This window comes from Pan troglodytes, chromosome 7 (assembly GCF_028858775.2).
Source record: "Pan troglodytes isolate AG18354 chromosome 7, NHGRI_mPanTro3-v2.0_pri, whole genome shotgun sequence".
NCBI classification, from domain to species: Eukaryota; Metazoa; Chordata; class Mammalia; order Primates; family Hominidae; genus Pan; species Pan troglodytes.
In genome coordinates this window covers 105,792,771-105,817,426 of record NC_072405.2, presented here as the reverse complement: position 1 = coordinate 105,817,426, position 24,656 = coordinate 105,792,771, and the positions used below count along the sequence as shown (strand labels likewise).

The following is a 24,656-nucleotide window of genomic DNA, read 5'->3' as shown; positions in this document are numbered from 1 at the left end:
GAGACTCTTAGATAGTACAGACACAATTATCCCATAGAAAATGTAGAATGTCATATTTTGTAAAAATTCTTTGTGAAGTAGTTGAAGATGCTTTTTCAGAACCCCAGGTACTCTCTCAAGTTCATTGTATAAAATGCTTAACAATGCTTCATCAAGAACTTATATAAAATATAAAATCTGGGGAAATACCATTCTGGTCATAGGCCCTGGCAAAGATTTCATGATGAAGCAATTGCAACAAAAACAAAAATTGACAAATGGGACCTAATTAAACTAAAGCACTTCTGCACAGCAAAAGAAATTATCAACACAGTAAAGAGACAACCTCCAGAATGGGAGAAAATATTTGCAAACTATGTATCAAAAGAGGTATAATATCCAGAATCTATAAAGAATTTCAACAAACCAACAAACAGAAAACAAGCAACCCCATTAAATGGTCAAAAAAATGGTCAACCCCAAAAAAATGGTCAAAGATCATGAACAGACACAAGAAGACATACATACAGCCAATGAGCATGTGGAAAAATGCTCCACATTACTAATCATTAAAGAAATGCAAATCAAGACCACAGTGAGATATTGTCTCACACCAATCAGAATGGCTATTGTTAAAAAGTCAAAAAGCAACAGCTGCTGGCAAGGTTGAGGAGAAAAGGGAACACGTATTCACTGCTGGTGGGAATGTAAATTAGTTCAGTCACTGTTGAAGGGAGTTTGGAGATTTTTCAAATAACTGAAAACAGAACTACCATTCAACCCAACAATCCCATTACTGCATATATACCTAAAGAAATAGAAATCATTCCAACATAAAGATAACGTGCATGCATATGTTCACCGTGGCACTATTCACAATAGCAAAGACATGGAATCAACATAAATGTCCATCAATGGTGGACTGATAAAGAAAATGTGGCATATATACACCATGGAATACCACACAGCCATTAAAAAGAATGAGATCATGTTCTTTGCAATAGCATGGATGGAACTGAAGACCATTATCCTAAGTGACACATGAACAGAAAACCAAATACTGCATGTTCTCACTTATGAGAGTTAAACATTGAATACACATGGATACGAAGAGAACAATAGACACCAAAGCCTAATTGAGAGAGGAAGGTGGGAGGAGGATGAGAAATGAAAAACTACCTATTGGGTACTATGCTTATTACCTGGGTGATGAAATAATCTGTACATCAAATCCCCAAAACACACAATTTACCCATGTAACAAACAAATCTGCACATGTACCCCCAACCCAAAATAAAAGTTAGAAAGAAATAATAAAAATAAAATATATATATGTGTGATTGATCCATGTCTACTTATGAATGTATCTACACCCAGATTTCTAGAAATACATACACAACAGTTCCAAAAGATTACAGGAAAACAGGAAGATATTTATGCTTCAGAAAACAAGATTTAATAAACATCTATTTGGTAACTATTGTTTTTCAGTCATGGTCTGGCTAGTGAGGACACTACACTGAATAAGTCAGACATAATACCTGCCTTCATAGAGCAAGAAGCAGACAATAAAAAGTATGAAGAGAGTAACAGAGATGAGAAGGACTAAAAATGCACCAGGGACAAGATAGCAAAGGCAGAACAACTTTTCTTGTTTTCAATAACATTGTGTTTCATAAAATGACAGCAAGAATTATAATCATAAATTAGAAATTCATTATAAAAGTAGTTGAGATCTCATAAGTGGTTGGTGCTTTAAAAAGTGGTAAAATGGAAACTAAGATTTACCTTACCGCATAATCCTTGAATCCCTCATGGCCATTGTTGCTGAAAAGGAAAACAAGAAAAGAACAGTAATGAGATGAAGGAATGGATGGCTAATTGCAATTGATTGGTTGATCTTGTCAAGGTGGAGTGAACTACACAGATGATATGAAAAACCTTTTGAGTATCTAGTTACCAACTAAAAATAATTACCTCATCCTAGGTCAGCATTTGATTGGGTTCCAACTGGATGGCAATTTAATTATTCTAAGTCTCATCATACAACATCCTGCCAACAAACACTTAGAGATCATCTCTAGATGCTATTCACACTTATACCAAGGCTTTAGTCCAAACATATTTCCCTTTTGTTCCTCTGTGGTCCTTTTACATATGTTGCTTCTTTACTAACATTTTGCTTTATCTAGGCATATCAACTTGTGAATAAATATATGTATATATTTTATTTTGTTTCCATATTTTTAGGAAACAGGTGGATTTTTGTTACATTGGTAAGTTCTTTAGTGCTGATTTCTGAGATTTTGGTGCACCCATCACTCAAGCAGTGTACACTATACCCAATGTGTAGTCTTTTATCCCTCACCCCACTCCCATCCTTCCCCCTAAATCCACAGAGTCCATTATCTCATTCTTATGCCTTTGCATCCTCATAGCTTAGCTCCCACTTATAAGTAAGAAATACCACCAACATGGCACATGTGTACGTATGTAACAAACCGGCACGTTGTGCACGTATACCCTAAAACTTAAAGTATAATTTTAAAAAAATACAATATTTGGTTTTCCATTCCTGGGTTACTTCACTTTGAAAAATGGTCTCCTGGGCCAGTTGTGGTGGCTCACACCTGTAATCCCAGCACTTTGGGAGGCCGAGGTGGGTAGATCACCTGAGGTCAGGAGTTCAAGACCAGCCTGGCCAACATGGTTAAACCCTGCATCTACTAAAAATACAAAAATTAGCCAGGCGTGGTGGCATGTACCTGTAATCCCAGGTACTCAGGAGGCTGAGGCAGGAGACCTGGGAGGCAGAGGTTGCAGTGAGACAAGATCGTGCCATTGCACTCCAGCCTGGGCAACAGAGCAAGACTCCATCAAAAAAAGAGAAGGAAGGAAGGAAGGAAGGAAGGGAGGGAGGGAGGGAGGGAGGGAGGGAGGGAAGGAAAGAAAGAAAGAAAGAAAGAAAGAAAGAAAGAAAGAAAGAAAGAAAGAAAAGAGAAAGAAAGGAAAGAAAAGAAAGGAAGAAAGGAAGGAAGGAGAAAGAAAGAAAGAAAGAGAAAGGAAGGAAAAGAAGAAAAGAAAAGGGAAGAAAAGGGAAGAAAGAAGGGAGGAAGGGAAGGAAGGAAGGGGAGAGAGAGAGAAAGAAAGGAAGGAAAAGAAAGGAAAGAAAGGATGATCTCCAACTCCATCCAAGTTGCTGCAAATGCCATTATTTCATTCCTTTTTTATGGCAATATTTTTGGACAGAAACACTGTTACTTGGATTGTCCGGTGACTAAAGAACACTCTGTCAACAACAAAAATTAATTCATGATTAACATCAACCATAATAACATATTGTAACAAATTTCTAACAAACTGATAGCAAAAATATATATATATATTATATTCAACAAATTCTACTCTTTGTAAAATCTGGGCAATTCAGTAGTCATTCAAAGGCCAAAGTAGGAGAAAACTCAGATAGTTCATCTAATTAAGTTTAAAAAGCATGTTCTTTAATTCTCTGCTAGAACTTCCCCCTTTCTCTTCCTTCGGCCAATACAGCCAGATTAGGCAAGGGTGGGTTTGGTCTACCATCAGTCCTGAGTACACAAAGGGGAGACAAAGCATGAAATATTTACAACTGGGAAATATTTGCATTAGTGCAAATTGAGGGGCTTAGCACAGTCATAGACTTAGGATAAGAAGTCCTCTCTTAGAAGAATCCTCAAATTCTCTCAAAACTATTCTTTCTTACCTAGGACAAAGCCCATCACTTAATCATGATGTATCTGAAGAGGTAAAGCCTAGCTATGCTATCTAAAATAATAGCCACTAACCACATGTGGCCATTAAAGTTAAAATTAATTAAAATTAAATAAAATTTAGAATTGTTACCCAGACACACTATCCACATTTCAAGTATTCAGTAGCCACATGTCATTAATGACCACAGTCTCAGGCAGCACAGTTCATTTCCAACATCTCAGAACATTCTACAGACAGAATTGCAGAGCCTTCCTAGAAAGTTCTTCTCTTTACTTGGGAAAGAGGAATTGAGTCTTGAACAAATCCTGTTGGATGTAAAAAAAATTATATTTGCTTCTCTGTAATTGTTGCCAGCCCTCAGGATACATCCCCACCCTGGAAACTACTGTGTTAATGTCAGTTATTCCCTTCTCTTTGTCTTTCATTTCAAATTTATCTGCTTGGACTGCCCAGTCCCACTTCTTTGAGTTTTACATCTCAAACACTTTACCACTATCCTTAGGCCAGGCTCAGACCTGCCTCCCAGATTTACCTACACTTTCTATCAGATCAGCCTGGTTCTTGTTATATTTTCTCATCACAACAATACATTTTTACATTTTGAAAGGTTCTTCATATGGAACTCAGTACACACCCATCCAGAGAAAAAGGTAGAACGCAGACCTTTCTTTAGAGAAATAGAATTAATTAAGCCATTTCAGATCAAGTATTTTTCAGAATTCTCTCCTCTTTATCAACTGTATCTACCCCAAATATCAAGTGAATACTTAGTCATAATATCTCAACCTAATGAGAGATAAATTCATGATTACATGAAAGTCAAACTTTTCCCTTAAGTTTCTTGACCTTGACATAAAGAAAATGTTAGAACTAAATTTCAGATTGTGTTCTTCTGGGCAAAGGTTTCTCTTATTCAAATATACCTTTTGAAGCCAGTCAAAAGGACTTGCTGATAAACATTTCAACACCACGCTTTATTACAAGTTATTTCTGTTGTTTACTACGTGGTTCGACCTTGATGAAAAGCAGATCTTCACCAGTGCATTTTTGTGCAAATTCCTTACCTTTCTGTTTACAAAAGAAAGTGAAGACCTTTCAGGGCTATTTGTCACCATGCCCTAGTAGCCAACAATGCACATTGTCAACTGCTTAAGTTTTCACTTCCTAATTAACTTTCCTAGAAGCATAAGAACTGTCTGAAAACACAAAGCTCCCCTATTAACCTTCCTTCATTGCACTCCACTCAGTCCTGGATGGATGATGAGTGTATTGAACAATGAAGTCCTCCAGTGGGGTAGGAACCATCTGCACACAAAGAGAGTAATCTGAGAAAGCTTTCTGCAGAACAAATTAGTTATCTACTTCAGTTAGAACCTTTTTAAAGGATTACGACATTAAGACAGTCCTGCCCCAAACCCATGCATGAATGTTAAAGTTATTCTCAAACATATTTATTTCCTTCATTCCCAAAATGAGATTCATTTTCACTTAATCACTAACAATATTTCCCAGCCCTTAGCTGAGAGATTCCAGATCACACATGCACACAAAATCCCAATGTATTAGTGACGGGGAACTTTAAATACAGTCATTATTAAAATAAGTGGAATTTTATTTTAAATCCTTGTTTGATTAGGCATTTGTAATAAAATGCACTCCACTAAAGAATTAAATAACTACTTGAGTATCCTACAATTATTGTGCTACCGTTCATTTTAATTGAAGAAAATTATTTTGGCAAAATTTTTGGATTATGTTTTTAAAAAATGTAATACTGCAATCATTTTACTTTGTCATAGATGCAGGGATTGTTTTGCCCATTTTATACAAAAAGGAAATAAGGAACAGAAAAGTAAAGTCACAAACCTCACATTGCACAATCTGTCAGCACAGAAATCAAGAGCACACTGACTCAAAATAAGGTACATGTGTTTTAAAGGAAATCTCTTATCCTCACCATGTCAGCATAGTCTACCCATCTTAGAGAAGAAACTCAGATAGTTTCCTAAGCAGCAAGCTGTTATTCATCTCAGAATATTCCTAAGTCTTTGCAATCCTTTTTTTTTTTTTGAGAGGGAGTCTTGCCCTATCGCCCAGGCTGGAGTGTAGTGGCACCATCTGGGCTCACTGCAACTCTGCCTCATGGGTTCAAGAGATTCTCCTGCCTCAGCCTTCCGAGTACCTGGGATTATAGGCGCCTGCCACTACACCCGGCTAATTTTTGTATTTTAGTAGAGACGGGGTTTCACTACGTAGGTCAAGCTGGTCTCGAACTCCTGACCCCAAATGATCCACTAACCTCGGCCTCCCAAAGCACTGGGATTACAGGCGTGACCGCCACGCCCGGCCAATCTTTGCAATACTTTTATAGCAACTAGAAATAGGGAGAGAAGAGTAACCATGATATATCTGGCATTTCTTAATGAATGATTCTGACTTCTTTCTTGTAAGACCACTCATTTTTACAACTCTGCCTTTTCTCTAGACCATATTCAGTCAACATTATTAAGCAGATAATGTATCTCAGGATACATTTCCAAAGCCATGATATCCCCGACTAAACTGGGCTGGCTACACAAACCACCATTGATTACATAAACATCTGCTTTCCACTACTAAAATTCATTTTGCATAGAAGGTAAAAAATTCAGGTAACTTCACTAGTTCTTCCAAATAATCTTTTATATCTACCAAAGAGAAAAGTGGTGAGGGGATCGTGAGTTTGGTAGATGAAAGCAGCTGGAAGACTGAAGGCAATGCATACAAACTCCAGTAGGGAGTGATTGTCACTGGGTCTTATTGCCACGTGGTCATAAGGAAAAGCCCAGCTGAAGTCCAGAAGAGCTAATCTCCCTGCTATGACTCAAATATAAAAAAGAAATGCCTATCTTAGTAAAGCTCCTGGGGACCAGTGGCTGGGATCAGCACACAAAGCCTTTTCTGAGACAGCTCTTCTTTGGCAATTACTTATCCACTGAGTAGGAAATTTAAGGGCAAAGGTAAAATGAGTTAAGAATACCCAGAAAGAACATTCTGATCTTAAAAGCAAATGAACATGGTCTCTTCATTAAAGGACATTTAGAAAGGCTGGCTGCATCTAAGTGCTGCCCGCTTGCTGCTCAAACATAGCAGCCATTTGTACAGTGGAAGAGTCAATGACACTAATAATTTGTAATTCTTGTACAAGCAATCTGGGCACTTGCCAGGTCAGCTTAAGTTGACTGTGACCAGGTTAAAAAGAAAAAAGGACTTTCAAGGACCATCAAGAACAAACTAGCCTGCTGCATATGAGAATCTGAACCATTATTTATGTAAACATTCTCATGCAGAATAGTGGCACTGATTTCTTACTTGAGGCCTTGCCTAGCTAAATATATAAGAAAACAGGAAATCCCACCTGAACCTCGTGTTATTCCAACTTACACACATTGCCAAGATGTAAAGAGATAACCATGTGTAAAATTGTTGTGCAGAGCCTTGAACTAACAAGCAGCAAAGGAAAAGGAAGATGAAATAATTTAGAATCATGTGGCTGATTAAATAATTGCCAAAATAAAGTTTTCCAACATCAAACTCTTCTTCCCGATGGAAGTTCAGTTTGGACTATAAGTTTCACTCTCAGATGTTCTTTTCTGCAGATCTGAAGCAGGTGAAGTAAGTAAGTAAACGAGAGAGAAGGTCCCATTGCTAAATCTGTGTGCAGCAAGGGGAGGAAGGCAGCCTCTTTTCAGTGACAGTGACATATGCTCGGTGTCAGAGACCGGGGACAAACCAGGTTGGCGAATGCGAGGAGGAATCAGAATGCAGATGAGTCGAGGCATGGTGGGCAGGCCACTGAGCCCTCAATAGACCTGCCAATGAGAAGGCCTTGAGAACATTCAGAGGAAGGCAGGAATCCCAAATGCAAACATAAGGTTAAGTTTGAAGCCAATGGCGATCTGATCTTGTACAACATGAAGGGATCAGGCACCAATTTTCCATGAATGATTTGCTGCTGTGTCCATGAGCTTCTGTGAACCCAATTTAGAACCCATAGCTCTTTTTAAGAGAAACAAACTAATAACCGATTATCAGTTTACCTGTAGAAACAATGTTGCCCACTACCAAGTAGGAGACAGAAAAGAGGTAGAATCAAAATAGTGACTTCTGAGGTCAAGTAAAAATTTCATGTGCTAGTATACACTGTTAATATACATAACATCTTTTCCCCCCAGGAGCAACATAGATATATATCAGCTCACATAAATTAATAACCACATCCTCACACTTTACGTAAAAATCATGATGGAGAAAGAAAAAGTCAAGGGTATTAGGATATGGGGTTTTGGAATTTTTCAAGGTATGAATATTTGCCCTTCACTATAATTTGTAACTGCTTTTTATAAAAAGCACTCTGTGTGACAAAATGTAAGTGGTGATTCTGAAATGTTGAAGAGAAACAACTGCAGGTTTTATGCAGGTGAAAAATAACACAGAATTGTGTTGCTAGAGAGGGAAAGGAGGGGAGAACAAAAAGTAGACAGAACATGATAATGGCGTCAAAGGTCCAAAGAAGAAGGAAAAAATGTAAACATATTATTAGTCACTGCTACTTTAGGCATTCTGCTAAAATCGCTTTGGAACTATTATATTTTAAAAATCACAAACTGTAATATCCCCACTGAAAAGTTTACCCATTTTAGTATTTCCTTCTTGTAACATTGATCACCCTTTATTATATTTGCATGCTTAATGTCTCTCTTTATAGCTAGGTGCTGTGCTCTCTGAGGTCAGGTTCCTCATTGACTTTGCTCACAATTATATTTCTGAAGTCTGGCACTTTGACACTGGAAGTGCTAAATAAATATTTTAGGGATGGGGAGGGAGGAAGGTAGGGGAAGGAAAAAAGAGAGAGGGAAGGAAAGAAAGGAGGAGGAAATGAAGAAATTACATGTAATTTTAAGTAACAATCAAGGTACTTAATGTCTAAATAGTATAACTTGATCTGAATAGAGTTATTGGTAAATGATTCGAGCGAGCTTCAACAATTTGTATCCCCAGGGTTATGGACACATACATAAGAATTTAGATAGTAGGATGTAAAATACATTGTAAAACTTTTGAAAAATAAAAATTCATGGGGGATGCAAACTTCCCATGAGTAAGATTTATTTATTTGTTTATTTATTTATTTTTGACTTTTAGGTTCAGAGGGTACATGTACAGGTTTGTTTGTTACATGGGTGAACTGCATGTCACTAAGGTTTGGTGTACAAATAATCCCGTCACCCAGGTGGTGAGCATAGTACCTGATAGTTTTTAAACCCACAACTCCTTCTCACCCTCCTACCTCAAGTGCCTATTGTTTCCATCTTTGTGTCCACGGATATTAAATTTAGCTCCCACTAACAAGTGAAAATATTCAGTATTTGGTTTTCTGTTCCTGCATTAATTTGCTTAGGAAAATGGCTTCCACCTGCATCCATGTTGCTGCAGAGGACATGATCTCATTCTTTTTAACAGCTGTGTAGTATTCCATGTTGTATATGTACCGCATGTTCTTCATCCAGTCCACTGTTCATAGGCATCTAGGTTAATTCCATGTCTTTGCTATTGTGAATATGTGCTATGTATTCACTGTGCTATGATGAGCATATGCATGCATGTATCTTCATGGTAGAATGATTTATATTCTTTTTGGTATACACCCAGTAACGGGATTGCTGGGTCTAATGGTAGTTCTGTTTTCAGTTCTTTGAAAAATCTCCAAACTGCCTTCAACAGTGGCTGAACTAATTTACATTCCTACCAGCAGTGTATAAGTGTTCCCTTTTCTCCACAGCCTCACTAGTATCCATTATTTTTTGACTTCGTAAAAATAGCCATTCTGACTGCTGTAAGATGATATCTCATTGTGGTTTTGATTTACATTTCTTTAGTGATTAGTAATGTGGGGGATTTTTTCACATGCTTGTTGGTTGTGTGTATGTCTTCTTTTGAGAAGTGCCTATTCACATCCTTTGCCCTTTTTTAAATGTGGTGGGTTGTTTTTTGCTTCTCGAATCATTTAAGTTCCTTATAGATTCTGTATATTAGATGTTTGTTGGATGCACAGTTTGTGAATATTTTCTCTCATTCTGCAGGTTGTCTGTTTACTGGGTTGATAGTTTCTTTTACTGTGCAGAAGCTCTTTAGTTTACATCCTATTTGTCAATTTTTGGTTTTGTTGCAATTGCTTTTGGGGACTTAGCCATAAATTCTATGCCAAAGCCAATGTCCAGAATAGTATTTCCTAGGTTTTCTTCTAGGGTTTTTATAGTTTTAGGTTTTACATTGCAGTCTTTAATCTATCTTGAGTTGATTTTTGTATATGGTAAAAGAAATGGCTCCAGTTTCAATCTTCTACATATGGCTAGCCAGTTATCCCAGCACCATTTATTGAATAGAGAGTCCCCTTTCCCATTGCTGATTTTTGTCAACTTTGTCAAAGATCAAATGGCTGTAGGTGTGCAGCTTTATTTCTGTGTTCTCTGTTATGTTCCATTGGTCTATGTGCCTGTTTTTGTACCAGTATCATGTTGTTTTGGTTACCATAGCCTTGTAGTATAGTTTGAAATCAGGTAGTGCGATACCACCTGCTTTGTTTTTGTTTTTATGCTTTTGTTTTTTGCTTAGGATTGCTTTGGCTATTTGGGCTCTTTTTTGATTCCATATGAATTTTAGAATAGTTTTTTCTAATTCTGTGAAAAATGTCCTTGGCAGTTTCATAGAAATAGCATTGAATCTGTAAATTGCTTTGGGCAGTGTAGCCATTTTAATAAGATTGACTCTTCCTATCCATGAGCATGGAATGTTTTTCCATTTGTTTGTGTAATTTCTGATTTCTTTCAGCTGTGTTTTATAAATTTTGTTGTAGATATCTTTCACTTCCTTGGTTAGCTGTATTCCCAGGTATTTTATTCTTTTTGTGGCTATTGTAAATGGGATTGTGTTCTTGATTTGGCTATCAGCTTGTACTTTATTGGTGTATACAAATGCTACTGATTTTTGTACACTGATTTTGTATCCTGAAACTTTTCTAAAGTTGTTTATCAGTTCTAGGAGCTTTTTTTGGCAGAGTCTATGGGGTTTTCCAGGTATAGAATCATATTGTCTGTGAAGATAGTATGACTTACTCTCTTCCTATCTGGATGACTTTTATTTCTTTTTCTTGCCCACTTGCTGTAGCTAGGACTTCCAGTACTATGTTGAATAGCAGTGGTAAAAGTTTGCATCCTTATCTTGTTTCCATTCTCAAAGAGAATACTTCCAGCTTTTGCCTATTCAGTATGATGTTGGCTGTGGGTTTGTCATAGATGGTTCTTATTATTTGGAGGTATGTTTCTTGGATTCCTAGTTTGTTGAGGGTTTTTAACATGAAGGGACATTGAGTTTTATCAAAAGGCTTTTCTGCATCTATTGAGATGATCATGTGGTTTTTGTTTTTAATTCTGTTTATGTGGTGAATCACATTTATTGATTTGTGTATGTTGAACCCAACTTGCATCCCAGAAATAAAGCCTACTTGATCATCATGGTAACTTTTTGATGTGCTGCTGGACATGGTTAGCTAGTATTTCATTGAAGATTTTTGCATTCATGTTCATCACAGATATTGAAGCTTTCTTTCTGTTGTGTCTCTGCAAGGCTATGGTATGAGAATGATGTTGGCTTCATAGAATGAGTTAGGGAGGAGAACCCTCTCCTCTTTTTTTGGAATAATTTCCATAGAATTGGTACTAGATCTTTGTATGTCTGGTAGAATTTAGCTGTGAATCTGTGTCATCTCAAGGTTTATTTTTTCATTGGTAGAGTTTTTTTATTACTAATTCAATGTCAGAACACATTATTGGTCTGTTCAGGATTTCAATTTCTTCCTGGTTCAATACTGGGAGGCTCTATGGTTCCAGGAATTTATCCACTTCTGCTTTGTTTTCTAGTCTGCATGCAGAGAGATGTTCACAATCGTCCCTGAAGGTTTTTATATTTCTGTGGGGTTAGGTGGTAATGTCACCTTTGTCATTTCTGATTGTGCTTAGTTGGATCTTCTCTTTTTAGTAATCTACTTATTGGTCTATAAATCTTGTTTATTCTTTCAAAAAACAAATTTTGGTTTTGTTGATCTTTTGTGTGGATTTTTACATCTGAATTTTGTTCAGTTCAGCTCTGATTTCAGTTATTTCTTTTTTTCTCCTGGCTTTGAGGTCAGTTTGCTCTTGTTTTTCTAGTTTCTCTAGGTGCAATGTTATGTTGCTAATTTGAGATCTAATTTCTTGATGTAAGCATTTAGCACTATAGATTTTCCTCTTAATACTGCTTTACCTGTGTCCCAGAAATTCTGGTATGTTCTACCCAGTAGCAGAATATACATTCTTCTCATCTGCACACAGCATATACTGCAAGATTGATCACATGCTCTGCCATAAAGCAAGTATCAATGAATTAAAAAAAGTCAAAATCGTACCAACCACATTGTTTCATTAGTTTCAAAGAGTTTTTTTTTTTATCTCTGCCTTAATTTTATTCTTTACCCAAAAGACATTTAGAAGTAGGTTGTTTAATTTCCATGTAATTTTATGGTTTTGCGATATCTTCTTGGGATTGAATTCTATCTTTATTGAGCTGTGGCCTGAGAGTGTGGTTGGTATAGCTTTGGTCTTTTTGAATTTGTTGGTACTTTATGGCTTAGCATGTGGTCAATCTTAGAGTATGTGCTGTATGCAGATGAGAAGAATGTATATTCTGTTGTTGGCTGGAGTGTCTTGTAAATGTCTATTAGGTCTATTTGGACAACTGTGGGTTTTAAGTTCAGAATATCTCTGTTAGTTTTCTGCCTCAATGATCTGTCTAATGCTATTAGTGTGGTGTTGAAATCTCCCACTATTATTGTGTGTTTATCTAAGTCCCTTCATAGGTCTCTAGAACTTATTTTATGGATCTGGGTGCTCCAATGTTGGATGCATATGTATATTTAGGACAGTTATGTCTTCTTGTTGAATTGTACCCTTTATCACTTTGCAATGTCCTTCTTTGTCTTTTTTGATCATTGTCTGTTTTGTCTGATATAAGAATAGCACCTCTGCTTTTTTTTATTTCCTGTTTGCCTATAGATCTTTCTCCATCCATTTACTTTGATCTTGTGTGTGTCATTGCATGTGAGACAGATCTCTTGAAGACAGCAGACAGTTGGGTCGTGCTTCTTTATCCAACTTGCCACTGGTAGCAGGTATTGATCTTTTGTTTCCATGTTCAGCACTCACTTAAAGACATTCTGTAAGGCAGGACTAATGGTAACTAACTCATTTAGCATTGTCTTCTCTGAAAATAATTTTATTTATCCTTCTCTTATGAAGCTTAATTTGGTGGGGTATGAAATTCTTGGTTGGAATTTCTTTTCTTTAAGTATGCTGAAAATAGGCCTTCAATCTCTTCTGGCTTGTAAGGTTTCTGTCGAAGTGTCCACTATTCACCTGACAGGCTTCCCTTTGTAAAAATAAGGAATGCTTCATGAATTTCTGTGTTATCCTTGTGCAGGAGCCATGCTATCTTCTTTGTATCATTCCAATTTTAGCATGCGTGCTGCAAAAGCAGGCACATGAATAAGATTTAAATTCTGAGTATACTGAGATGAATGAATTAACAGAATAACTTAAATGATGTGAGATTTAATAAGGATAAGGACTATTTGGGTACTCATTCTCTTCTTGTATGTTTTTTTGCTTCTGGAGAGTTCTAGTAAAAGAGTAAATTGATATTAATAATACAGCAGCCGTTGGTAAACAATAACTAAAGCATTAAGTCTAGGGAAGTATGGTGTTAGGGTAAAATCACTGATTCAAGAGACATGGGGATTTATCCCTAATAAATCCCATAATCTAACTAGGTTACAGTTTTTCCAACTGTTAAATGAAAGTAGTAAATCAAATTATTTCTGAAGACATTTTGATTTATAAATATCTTTGTCTTTATACATAAGTTTCATACTTTAGTGAGAGTGCCAGAAAAGCAACAACAATAAATAATATGTCCTCTTAATACCCAGATATTTTTATGGTACTAATTCTTTGTGGCTGTTAGGCAAAACTGTAAACTTCAGGATTTAAAAAACAAAGTTGTTAAACAAAGGTTTAAGCATTTTTTTAGCTCTCAGTTTTATGTAAATGTTCTCACCTGATTATTTTCTCAATATAAGTAATCACATTTTTCTGCTTGAAAAAACTACCCAACTGAGCCAGAAGGCTTAGACAATAGAATTAGATATTTGATGTGTGACTTAAGAAAGCAAAAGCCTCAGGCAAGGTGTCCCCTTGAATGCAGGTGGTCTTTTACAGTCACCATTGTAATATTAGATGTTTGGCAATGTGCTAACATGGTTACACTTTATCTTATCTGTTTATCGCCACAATCCTTAAGAATAGAAATTTTTGTTCTCATTTAAAACATTTAAAAACAGAAATTTAAAGAGCTTCAGTAACTTGATCATGGTTACACAGGTAATAAATGGTAGAACTGGGCTTTGAACCCAGGTCCAAATGGCTTTTCAATCTGTGCTCCATGCTGCCTCCATGTTCTCTCACACGCTTCAGCTTACTGAAGAGCAAAGAGCCAAAAACAAAAAATGGGATCCAAATTGTTACAGAAAGTCCTTGAATCACTGATGGATATTGCTACCAATAGCTCTAAGTAATATATGTGTGGGTGGTAGACATCAAAGCTCACACAGCAATCCCGGTCAATTGTCCCTTCAGAAGAATGTCCATAACCACTGCTGGAAAATTACCAAGTTGCCACAGCAAAGGAAAATAAGGATCTAATAAATGATCTCTCTTTTGTGGAAGTGGCACATAGACCTTCACTCACAACTCATTGGTCAGAACTGGTAACATGACTCCTAATGACCAAGGGCCAAGAAGTCAATCCTATCAAGAATAAGGGAAACCAGAACTATTTTGGAAATAACACAAACGGCTACCACAATAACTATAGCACCAAGTGATGTGAGCTGTATGTGTGTAAGAAGTGTTAAAGAAGGATATTGGAGGAGCAGAGAAGGTTGCATAAAGAAGTAACATTTACATAGCCCTTTAAAATATGCTGTAAATATTATCTTTGTAAAGAAAAGTAAGGGCCAGGCACAGTGGCTCATGCCTGTAATCCCAGCACTTTGGGAGGCTGAGGCAGGCAGATCACCTGAGGTCAGGAGTTCAAGACCAGCTTGGCCAACCATGGCCAACATGGGGAAACCCCGTGTCTACTAAAAATAAAAAATTACAGGTGGTGGGCACCTGTAATCCCAGCAACTCAGGAGGCTGAGGCAGGAGAATCACTTGAACCCAGGAGGTGGAGGTTGCAGTGAGCCGAGATTGCACCAGTGCACTCAAGCCTGGGCAACACAGCAAGACTCTGTCAGAAAAGGAAAGAAAGGAAAGGGAAGAAAGGAAAGACAGGAAAGGAAAGGAGAGGAGAGGAGGAGAGAAAGAGAAGGGGAGGGGAGGGGAGGGGACGGAGGGAAGGGAAGGGGTATTCCAGGAGAGGAAAAAGAACTACCAAAGGCTACTATGTGATGGTAATTGCATATTCAGGAAAACAATGAAATAGCTGGTGAAGATATGGCAGAAATGCTTAAGTTTTATTAGGCTTAGCTTAAGAATTATCTGAGGAGATCCAGATCTCACCTGCCCCCATAGATATTCTAATGCTGCAGATTTGGGGCAGGTTGTAGGTATATCCATCTCCACCCTCCCTCTCATGCTGTGGTTCCAATGCAGAGGTCCATGGACTACACTGTGAGATATACTAAAATAGGAAGTATGATAAGAAGTGGCCTATGAAGGTCTAGAAAGGAAGAATTGGATCCAGAACCTGAAAGTGTTAGTTTTTCTAGCTAGACAATTGTCCTTAATCTTTAGGGAAGGCAAATGTGGGTACCTTTAATCAGAGGAGGTGATTGGTGGCAGTACGAAGGATAGATTGAAATAAAAAGAGACTACAATGAGAACAAGTGGTCTAGGAAGCTACTGCTACATTGATGTAAGGTATAGCTGGTGAAAACCTGAACTACAAGTGTTACTTTGAGACTTGCATGTGTATTATTGAAAAATAAATAACGGCAACAATTGTTTTGAATTTAGACTAATGAAAATTTTTTGAGAAAAGTGATTTTCTCACTGACATTGTTTCGAATTGCTAATACATGGGGATAATAAAAATCAGATTGACTTTTAGTCAGTTTCATTATTATTTTAAAATCTCTGCAGACACTGCATGCCCCTACTCTGTGTAGCTTGGAGTGCCCTGCTCCCACCACCCTACCTTTGCTGTGCCTCTGCTGGGGAACCAGTTTGCAGTTCAAGGAGTTTTGACAAATACATACATCTATGAAACCACCATTACAATCAATATATGAAAATTTCTGTCATCTCCAATGGTGCTCAGTAACCCTTCCCAGCCAGTTCCCAACCTCCACCCTTGGCCTTAGTAACCATTGATCTACTTTCTATCACTATAGATTTGATTTGTCTTGTCTAGAGTTTTATATAAATTGAATCATTCAATACGTATTTTGCATGTCTGGCTTCTTTTTCTCAGAAGACTGTTCTTGAGATTCATCCAGGTTGTTGCATAAATCAACAGTTCATCTCTTTTATTGCTGAGTAATATTCCATTGTTTAGACGTACTAGAGTTACTTATCTGTTAACCTGTTAACAAACACTTGAGTTGTTTTCCATTTGGGGCTATTATGAACAAAGCTAATTCAAACAAATCTTTGTGTAGACATGTTTTTTTACTTTTTCTGAGCAAATACTTAGGGCTGCTAAAATTTCTATGTCATATGGCAAGTGTGTGCTAAATTTTATAAAAAACATTCAAACTGTTTCCAAAGTGATATCATCCTATATTCCCACCAGCACTGTATGAAAGTTCCAGTCACTTCAGACCTGGTGTTATTACACTTTCTAACTGTAGCCATTCCAGTAGATGTAATGATATATCATTACTGACCCTTCCCTTTGGCTGTAAATTTTTTGTAATATTAGTGATTTGTACAAGATCATTCCGATTATTTTCTTAACACTCTCAGACCCCAACTGTAGCTAAAGGAAGAATTCAAGCCATGATTATTTATAAGGATAAATATAAGGATTATATTATAAGGATTACTCTTCAATAATAATAGGTAGACTCAGGGTTTTAATGATGATGGAAAAACAAAGTTCTATACATCACTTTTTGGTGAGTTCTACATTTTACCTAGTACTCATTCAAAGAAAAGAGGCTATTCCTGAAGTCCTGCAATACTTCCTTTTCCTACCTCATATAGAAATACCCATACAAAGCAATGGCTTCTCTTTATAAGGCTTGTTTCGTTTCCATATTCCAGGTTAAGTATTATTTTTTTCTTTTGAACTAAGATTACGTAACAAACAAAAGACACTGCAGAGAAAAATCAAGTGACACATCACATAATTTTTTTTAGGTTTGGAAGAGGTTTCTTATGGAAGATCAGGACCAAACTGCTCCAGGGTGAGAAAGAAAACAGAGCTACAGTTATAAGCTGCAAATCAGCTAAGGACATTTATTTTTTCTTGTAACTAACTTAACACTTCTGAATGGTCATGATTGTTCATGTAACGAAGCTATTTTTTTTGAAGGATCACTTCCTCAGCTGAAGATGATTTTGTTCCGAAGGGAAAACGCACATGTACACACAAACACATGCTCCAACACACACTCAGCTATTGTTGCTAAGGTTTAGGTATGAATTCGCACAATCCTGTATTTAAACATCTGGTTGGGGGTAAAAAGTTATTGATCATAAGCATAAGCAAACTGTGATATTATTTAATAGTAAGTAGTATCCATAAGCAATAAAACTATTCATTTTATTTTACAGCAGAAATTCTGGTAATTCTTATAATTATAATTCTAGTGATTCTATCTGAATATACACCCTTTGTCCTACCTATAAGTGTCTATACATAAACTCAGAAATTTAAAGCTAATGGAGTGGAGGTAAGATGCTATCTCACACCAGTTAGAATGGTGATTATTAAAAAGTCAGGAAACAACAGATGCTGGAGAGGATGTGGAGAAATAGGAACACTTTTATACTGTTGGTGGGAGGAAAAATTAGTTCAAACATTGTTGGAGACAGTGTGGCAATTCCTCAAGGATCTATAATCAGAAATACCACTTGACCCAGCAATCCCATTACTGGATATATACCTAAAGGATTATAAATCATTCTACTATAAAGACACATGCACACATATGTTTCTTGCAACATTATTCACAATAGCAAAGACTTGGAACCAACCCAAATGCCCAACAATGATAGAGTGGATAAAGAAAATGTGGCACATATACACCATGGAACGCCATGAAGCCATAAAAAAGGATGAGTTCATGTCCTTTGAAGGGACATGCATGAAGCTGGAAACCATCATTCTCAGCAAACTAACACAGGAACAGAAAACCAAACACCACAGGTTCTCACTCATGAGTGGGAGTTGAACAATGAGAACACATGGACACAGGGAGGGGAACATCACACACTAGGACCTGTCGGGGGTTGGGGACTATGGGAGGGATAGCATTAGGAGAAATACCTAATGTAGATGACGGGTTGATGAGTGAAGCAAACCACCATGGCACACGTATACCTATGTAACAAATCTGCATGTTATGCACATGTATCCCAGAACTTAAAGTATAATTTCAAAAAGATTATCTAGTCCAATAACCTCATTTTCCAAATTGAAGAAATTGGGGGCCACATGCCCACAGAGCCTTGCTCGCTGCTAGTGCAGCAGTCTGAGATCAAACTGCAAGGCAGCAGCCTGGCTGGGGAAGGGGGGTCTGCCATAACTGAGGCTTGAGTAGGTAAACAATGCAGCCTGGAAGCTCAAACTGGGCGAAGCCCAACGCAGCTCAGCAAGGCCTGCTGCCTCCATAGACTCCACCTCTATGGGCAAGGCATAGCTGAACACAAAGCAGCAGACAACTTCTGCAGACTTAAACTTCCCTGTCTGACAGCTCTGAAGAGAGCAGTGGCTCTCCCAACATGGTATTTGAGCTCTGAGAATGGACAGACTGCCTCCTCAAGCGGGTCCCTGACCCCCATGTAGCCTAACTGGGAGACACCTCCCAGTAGGGGCCGACAGACACCTCATCTGGGCAGGTGCCCCTTTTGGATGAAGCTTCCAGAGGAAGGATCAGGCAGCAATATTTGCTGTTCTGCAGCCTCTGCTGGTGATATCCAGGCAAACAGGGTCTGGAGCAGACCTCCAGCAAACTCCAACAGACCTGCAGCTGAGGGACCTGACTGTTAGAAGGAAAACTAACAAACTGAAAGGAATTGCATCAACATCAACAAAAAGGAAATCTAAAACAAAACCCCATCTCTAGGTCACCAACATCAAAGACCAAAGGTAGATAAAACCACAAAGAGACTGAGAAACCAGAGCAGAAAAGCTGAAAATTCTAAAAACCAGAGTGCCTCTTCTCCTCCAAAGGATCGCAGCTCTTCACCAGTAACAGAACAAACCTGGATGGAGAATGACTTTGACAAGTTGACAGAAGTAGGCTTCAGAAGACTGGTAATAACAAACTTCTCCAAGCTAAAGGAGCATGTTCTAACCCAGCGCAAGGAAGCTAAAAACCTTGAAAAAAGGTTAGACGAATGGCTAACTAGAATAAACAGCATGGAGAAGTCCTTAAATGACCTGATGGAGCTTAAAACCGTTGTACGAGAACTTCATGACACATGCACAAGCTTCAATAGCCAATTCAATCAAGTAGAAGAAAGGGTATCAGTGATTGAAGATTAAATTAATAAAATAAAGCAAGAGGACAACTGAAGATCAAATTAATGAAATAAAGCGAGAGCAGAAGTTTAGAGAAAAAACAGTAAAAAGAAACAAAAAAGCCTCCCAGAAATATGGGAATATGTGAAAAGACCAAATCTACGTTTGATTTGTGTACCTCAAAGTGATGGGGAGAATGGAACCAAGTTGGAAAACACTTATGCAGGAGAACTTCCCCAACCTAGCAAGGCAGGCAAATATTCAAATTCAGGAAATACAAAGAACAACACAAAGATACTCCTCAAGAAGAGCAACCCCAAGACACATAATTGTCAGATTCACCAAGGTTGAAATGAATGAAAAAATGTTAAGGGCAGCCAGAGAGAAAGGTCGGGTTACCCATAAAGGGAAGCCCATCAGACCAACAGTAGATCTCTGAGCAGAAACCCTACAAGCCAGAAGAGAGTGGGGGTCAATATTCAACATTCTTAAAGGAAAGAATTTTCAACCCAGGAGTTCATATCCAGCCAAATTAAGCTTCATAAGTGAAGGAGAAATAAAATCCTTTACAGAGAAGCAAATGCTGAGAGCTTTTTCACTACGAGGCCTGCCTTACAAGAGGTCCTGAAGGAAGCACTAAACATGGAAAGGAACAACCAGTACCAGCCGCTGCAAAAACATGCCAAATTGTAAAGACCATCGAGGCTAGGAAGAAACTGCATCAATTAACGGGCAAAATAACCAGCTAACATCATAACGATAGGATCAAATTCACACATACCAATATTAACCTTAAATGTAAATGGGCTAAATGCCCAATTAAAAGACACAGACTGGCAAATTGGATAAAAAGTGAAGACCCATCAGTGTGCTGTATTCAGGAGACCCATCTCATTTGCAGAGACACACATAGGCTCAAAATAAAGGGATGGAGGAAGATCTACCAAACAAATGGAAAGCATAAAAAAGCAGGGGTTGCAATCCTAGTCTCTGATAAAACAGACTTTAAGCCAACAAAAATCAAAAGAGACAAAGAAAGCCATTGCATAATGGTAAAAGGATCAATTCAGCAAGAAGAGCTAACTATCCTGAATATATTTGCACCCAATACAGGACCACTCAGATTCATAAAGCAAGTTCTTAGACACCTACGAAGACATTTAGACTCCCATCCAATAATAATGGGAGACTTTAACACCCAAATGTCAATGTTAGACAGATCAACAAGACAGAAGGTTAACAAGAATATCCAGGACTTGAACTCAGCTCTGCACCAAGTAGACCTAATAGACATCTACAGAACTCTGCACCCCAAATCAACAGAATACATATGCTTCTCAGCACCACATAACACTTATTTTAAAACTGACCACATAATTGGAAGCAAAGCACTGCTCAACAAATGTAAAAGAACACAAATCACAACAAACTGTATCTTAGACCACAGTGCAATCAAATTAGAACTCAGGATTAAGAAAACTCACTCAAAACCACACAACTACATGGAAACTGAACAACCTGCTCCTGAATGACTACTGGGTACATAACAAAATGAAGGCAGAAATAAAGTTGTTCTTTGAAACCACAGAGAACAAAGACACAACATACCAGAATCTCTGGGACACATTCAAAGCAGTGTGTAGAGGGAAATTTATAGCACTAAATGCCCTCAAGAGAAAGCAGAAAAGATCTAAAACTGACATCCTGACATCACAATTAAAAGAACTAGAGAAGCAAGAGCAAAGACATTCAAAAGCTAGCAGAAGACAAGAAATAACTAAGATCAGAGCAGAACTGAAGGAGATAGAGACACAAAAAACCCTTGAAAAAATCAATGAATCCAGGAGCTGGTTTTTTGGAAAGATCAATACAATTGATAGACTGGTAGCAAGACTAATAAAGAAGAAAAGAGAGAAGAATCAAATAGATGCAATAAAAAATGATAAAGGGGATATCACCACCAATCCCACAGAAATACAAACTACCATCAGAGGATACTATAAACACCTCTACACAAATAAACTAGAAAATCTAGAAGAAATGGATATATTCCTGGACACGCACACCCTCCCAAGACTAAACCAGGAAGAAGTGGAATCTCTGAATAGACCAACAACAGCCTCTGAAATTGAGGCAATAATTAATAGCCTACCAATCAAAAAAAGTCCAGGACCAGACGGATTCACAGCCGAATTCTACCAGAGATACAAAGAGGAGCTGGTACCATTCCTTCTGAAACTATTGCAATCAATAGAAAAAGAGGGAATCCTCCCTAATTCATTTTATGAGGCCAGCATCATCCTGATACTAAAGCCTCGCAGAAACACAACAAAAAAAGAGAATTTTAGACCAATATCCCTGGTGAACATAAATGCAAAAATCCTCAATAAAATACTTGCAAACCAAATCCAGCAGCACATCAAAAAGCTTATCTACCATGATCAAGTCAGCTTCATCCCTGGGATGCAAGGCTCTTTCAACGTACACAAATCAATAAATGCAATCCATCACCTAAACAGAACCAATGACAAAAACCACATGATTATCTCAATAGATGCAGAAAAGGCCTTCGACAAAATTCAACATCCCTTCATGCTAAAAACTCTCAATAAACTAGGTATTGATGGAACATATCTCAAAATCATAAGAGCTATTTATGACAGACCCACAGCCAATATCATACTCAATGGGCATTCCCTTTGAAAACTGGCACAAGACAAGGATGCCCTCTCCCACCACTCCTATTCAACATAGTGTTGCAAGTTCTGGCCAGGGCAATCAAGCAAGAGAAAGAAAGAAAGGGTATTCAGTTAGGAAAAGAGGAAGTCAAATTGTCCCTGTTTGCAGATGACATGATTGTGTATTTAGAAAACCCCATTGTCTCAGACCAAAATCTCCTTAAGCTGATAAGCACCTTCAGCACAGTCTCAGGATACAAAATCAATGTGCAAAAAGCACAAGCATTCCTATACACCAATAACAGACAAACAGAGAGCCAAACCATGAGTGAACTTGCATTCGCAATTGCTACAAAGGGAAAAAAAATACCTAAGAATGCAACTTACAAGAGATGTGAAGGACCTCTTCAAGGAAAACTACAAACCACTACTCAATGAAATAAAAGAGGACAGAAACAAATGGAAGAACATTCCATGCTCATGGATAGGAAGAATCAATATCGTGAAAACGGCCATACTGCCCAAGGTAATGTATAGATTCAATGCCATCCCCATCAAGCTACCAATGACTTTCTTCACAGAATTGGAAAAAACTGCTTTAAAGCTCATATGGAACCAAAAAAGAGCCTGCATTGCCAAGACGATCGTAAGCAAAAAGAACAAAGCTGGAGGCATCATGCTATCTGACTTCAAACTATACTACAAGGCTACAGTAACCAAAACATCATGGTACCGGCACCGAAACAGAGATATAGACCAATGCAACAGAACAGAGGCCTCAGAAATAACACCACACATCTACAACTATCTGATCTTTGACAAACCTGACAAAAACAAGAAATGGGGAAAGGATTCCCTATTTAATAAATGGTGCTCAGAAAACTGGCTAGCCAAATGCAGAAAGCTGAAACTGGATCCCTTCCTTACACCTTATACCAAAATTAATTCAAGATGGATTAAAGACTTAAATGTTAGACCTAAAACCATAAAAACCCTAGAAGAAAACCTAGCCAATACCATTCACGACATAGGCATGGGCAAGGACTTCATGTGTAAAACACCAAAAGCAATGCCAACAAAAGCCAAAATTGACAAATGGGATCTAATTAAACTAAAGAGCTTCTGCACAGCAAAAGAAGCTACCATCAGAGTGAACAGGCAACCTGCAGAATGGGAGAAAATTTTTGCAATCTACCCATGTGACAAAGGGCTAATATCCTGAATCTACAAAGAACTTAAACAAATTTACAAGAAAAAAACAACCCCAACAAAAAGTGAACAAAGGATATGAACAGAGACTTCTCAAAAGAAGACATTTATGCAGCCAACAGACACATGAAAAAATGCTCATCATCACTGGTCATCAGAGAAATGCAAATCAAAACCACAATGAGATACCATCTCATGCCAGTTAGAAAGGCGATCATTAAAAAGTCAAGAAACAACATTTGCTGGAGAACATGTGGAGAAATAGGAATGCTTTTTACACTGTTGGTGGGAGTATAAATTAGTTCAACCATTGTGGAAAACAGTGTGGTGATTCCTCAAGGATCTAGAACTAGAAATACCATTTGACCCAGCCATCCCATTACTGGGTATATACCCAAAGGATTATAAATCATTCTACTATAAAGATACATGCACACGTATGTTTATTGTGGCACTGTTCACAATAGCAAAGACTTGGAACCAACCCAAATGCCCATCAATGATAGACTGGATTAAGAAAATGTGGCACATATACACCATGGAAGACTATGCAGTTATAAAAAAGGATGAGTTCATGTCCTTTGCAGGGACATGGATGAAGCTGGAAACCATCATTCTCAGCAAACTAACACAGGAACAGAAAACCAAACACCACATGTTCTCACTCATAGGTGGGAATTGAACAATGAGAACACATGGACACAGGAAGGGGAACATCACACACTGGGGCCTGTTGGGGGGTGTGGGGCTGGGGGGAGGGATAGCATTAGGAGAAATACCTAATGTAGATGATGGGTTGATAGGTGTAGCAAGCCAACATGGCACATGTATACCTATATAACAAACTTGCATGTTGTGCACGTGTACCCTAGAACTTAAAGTGTAATAATAATTTAAAAAAAAAAGAAGAAATTGGGGCCCATAGCAGTTTAGTGATTTGTCCCCAAGTTCCTCCTGTAGTTAGAGGAAAAGTTGAATCTAGAGCCAAGATCTTTGTTGCTCAATCTGGGTATACCATCCTATGTCCCATGAATAGCTAAAACATAGAGTTGAAGCATGAAGATTTTTTTAAGTGTACCATATTTGTAAAACCTTTAAATAAATGCAATTTCCTAATGCCCTAGCAAAATGTAAGCAAAAAATTCTAAAACGAAAAAAAACTAAAGTTACTTCTAGATGGCATCAATGTATTCCTCTCTCAGTCTCCACGAC

At 37.8% G+C, this 24,656-nt stretch overlaps 1 long non-coding RNA gene and 1 other non-coding gene across 3 annotated transcripts in view; both read right to left on the bottom strand.

Moving 5' to 3' along the window:
* LOC134810681 (uncharacterized) overlaps nucleotides 1–24,656 on the bottom strand; it is a 544,505-nt gene that overhangs the window by 235,372 nt on the left and 284,477 nt on the right. For both annotated transcript variants that reach the window (XR_010159286.1, XR_010159285.1), the window contains exon 3: nucleotides 1,773–1,806. This is a non-coding gene — a long non-coding RNA (uncharacterized LOC134810681). The remainder of the gene's footprint in view (nucleotides 1–1,772; nucleotides 1,807–24,656) is intronic.
* LOC112204229 (U6 spliceosomal RNA) lies at nucleotides 13,240–13,345 on the bottom strand. The gene has a single exon (XR_002937808.1). It is a non-coding gene; the product is annotated as a U6 spliceosomal RNA (small nuclear RNA).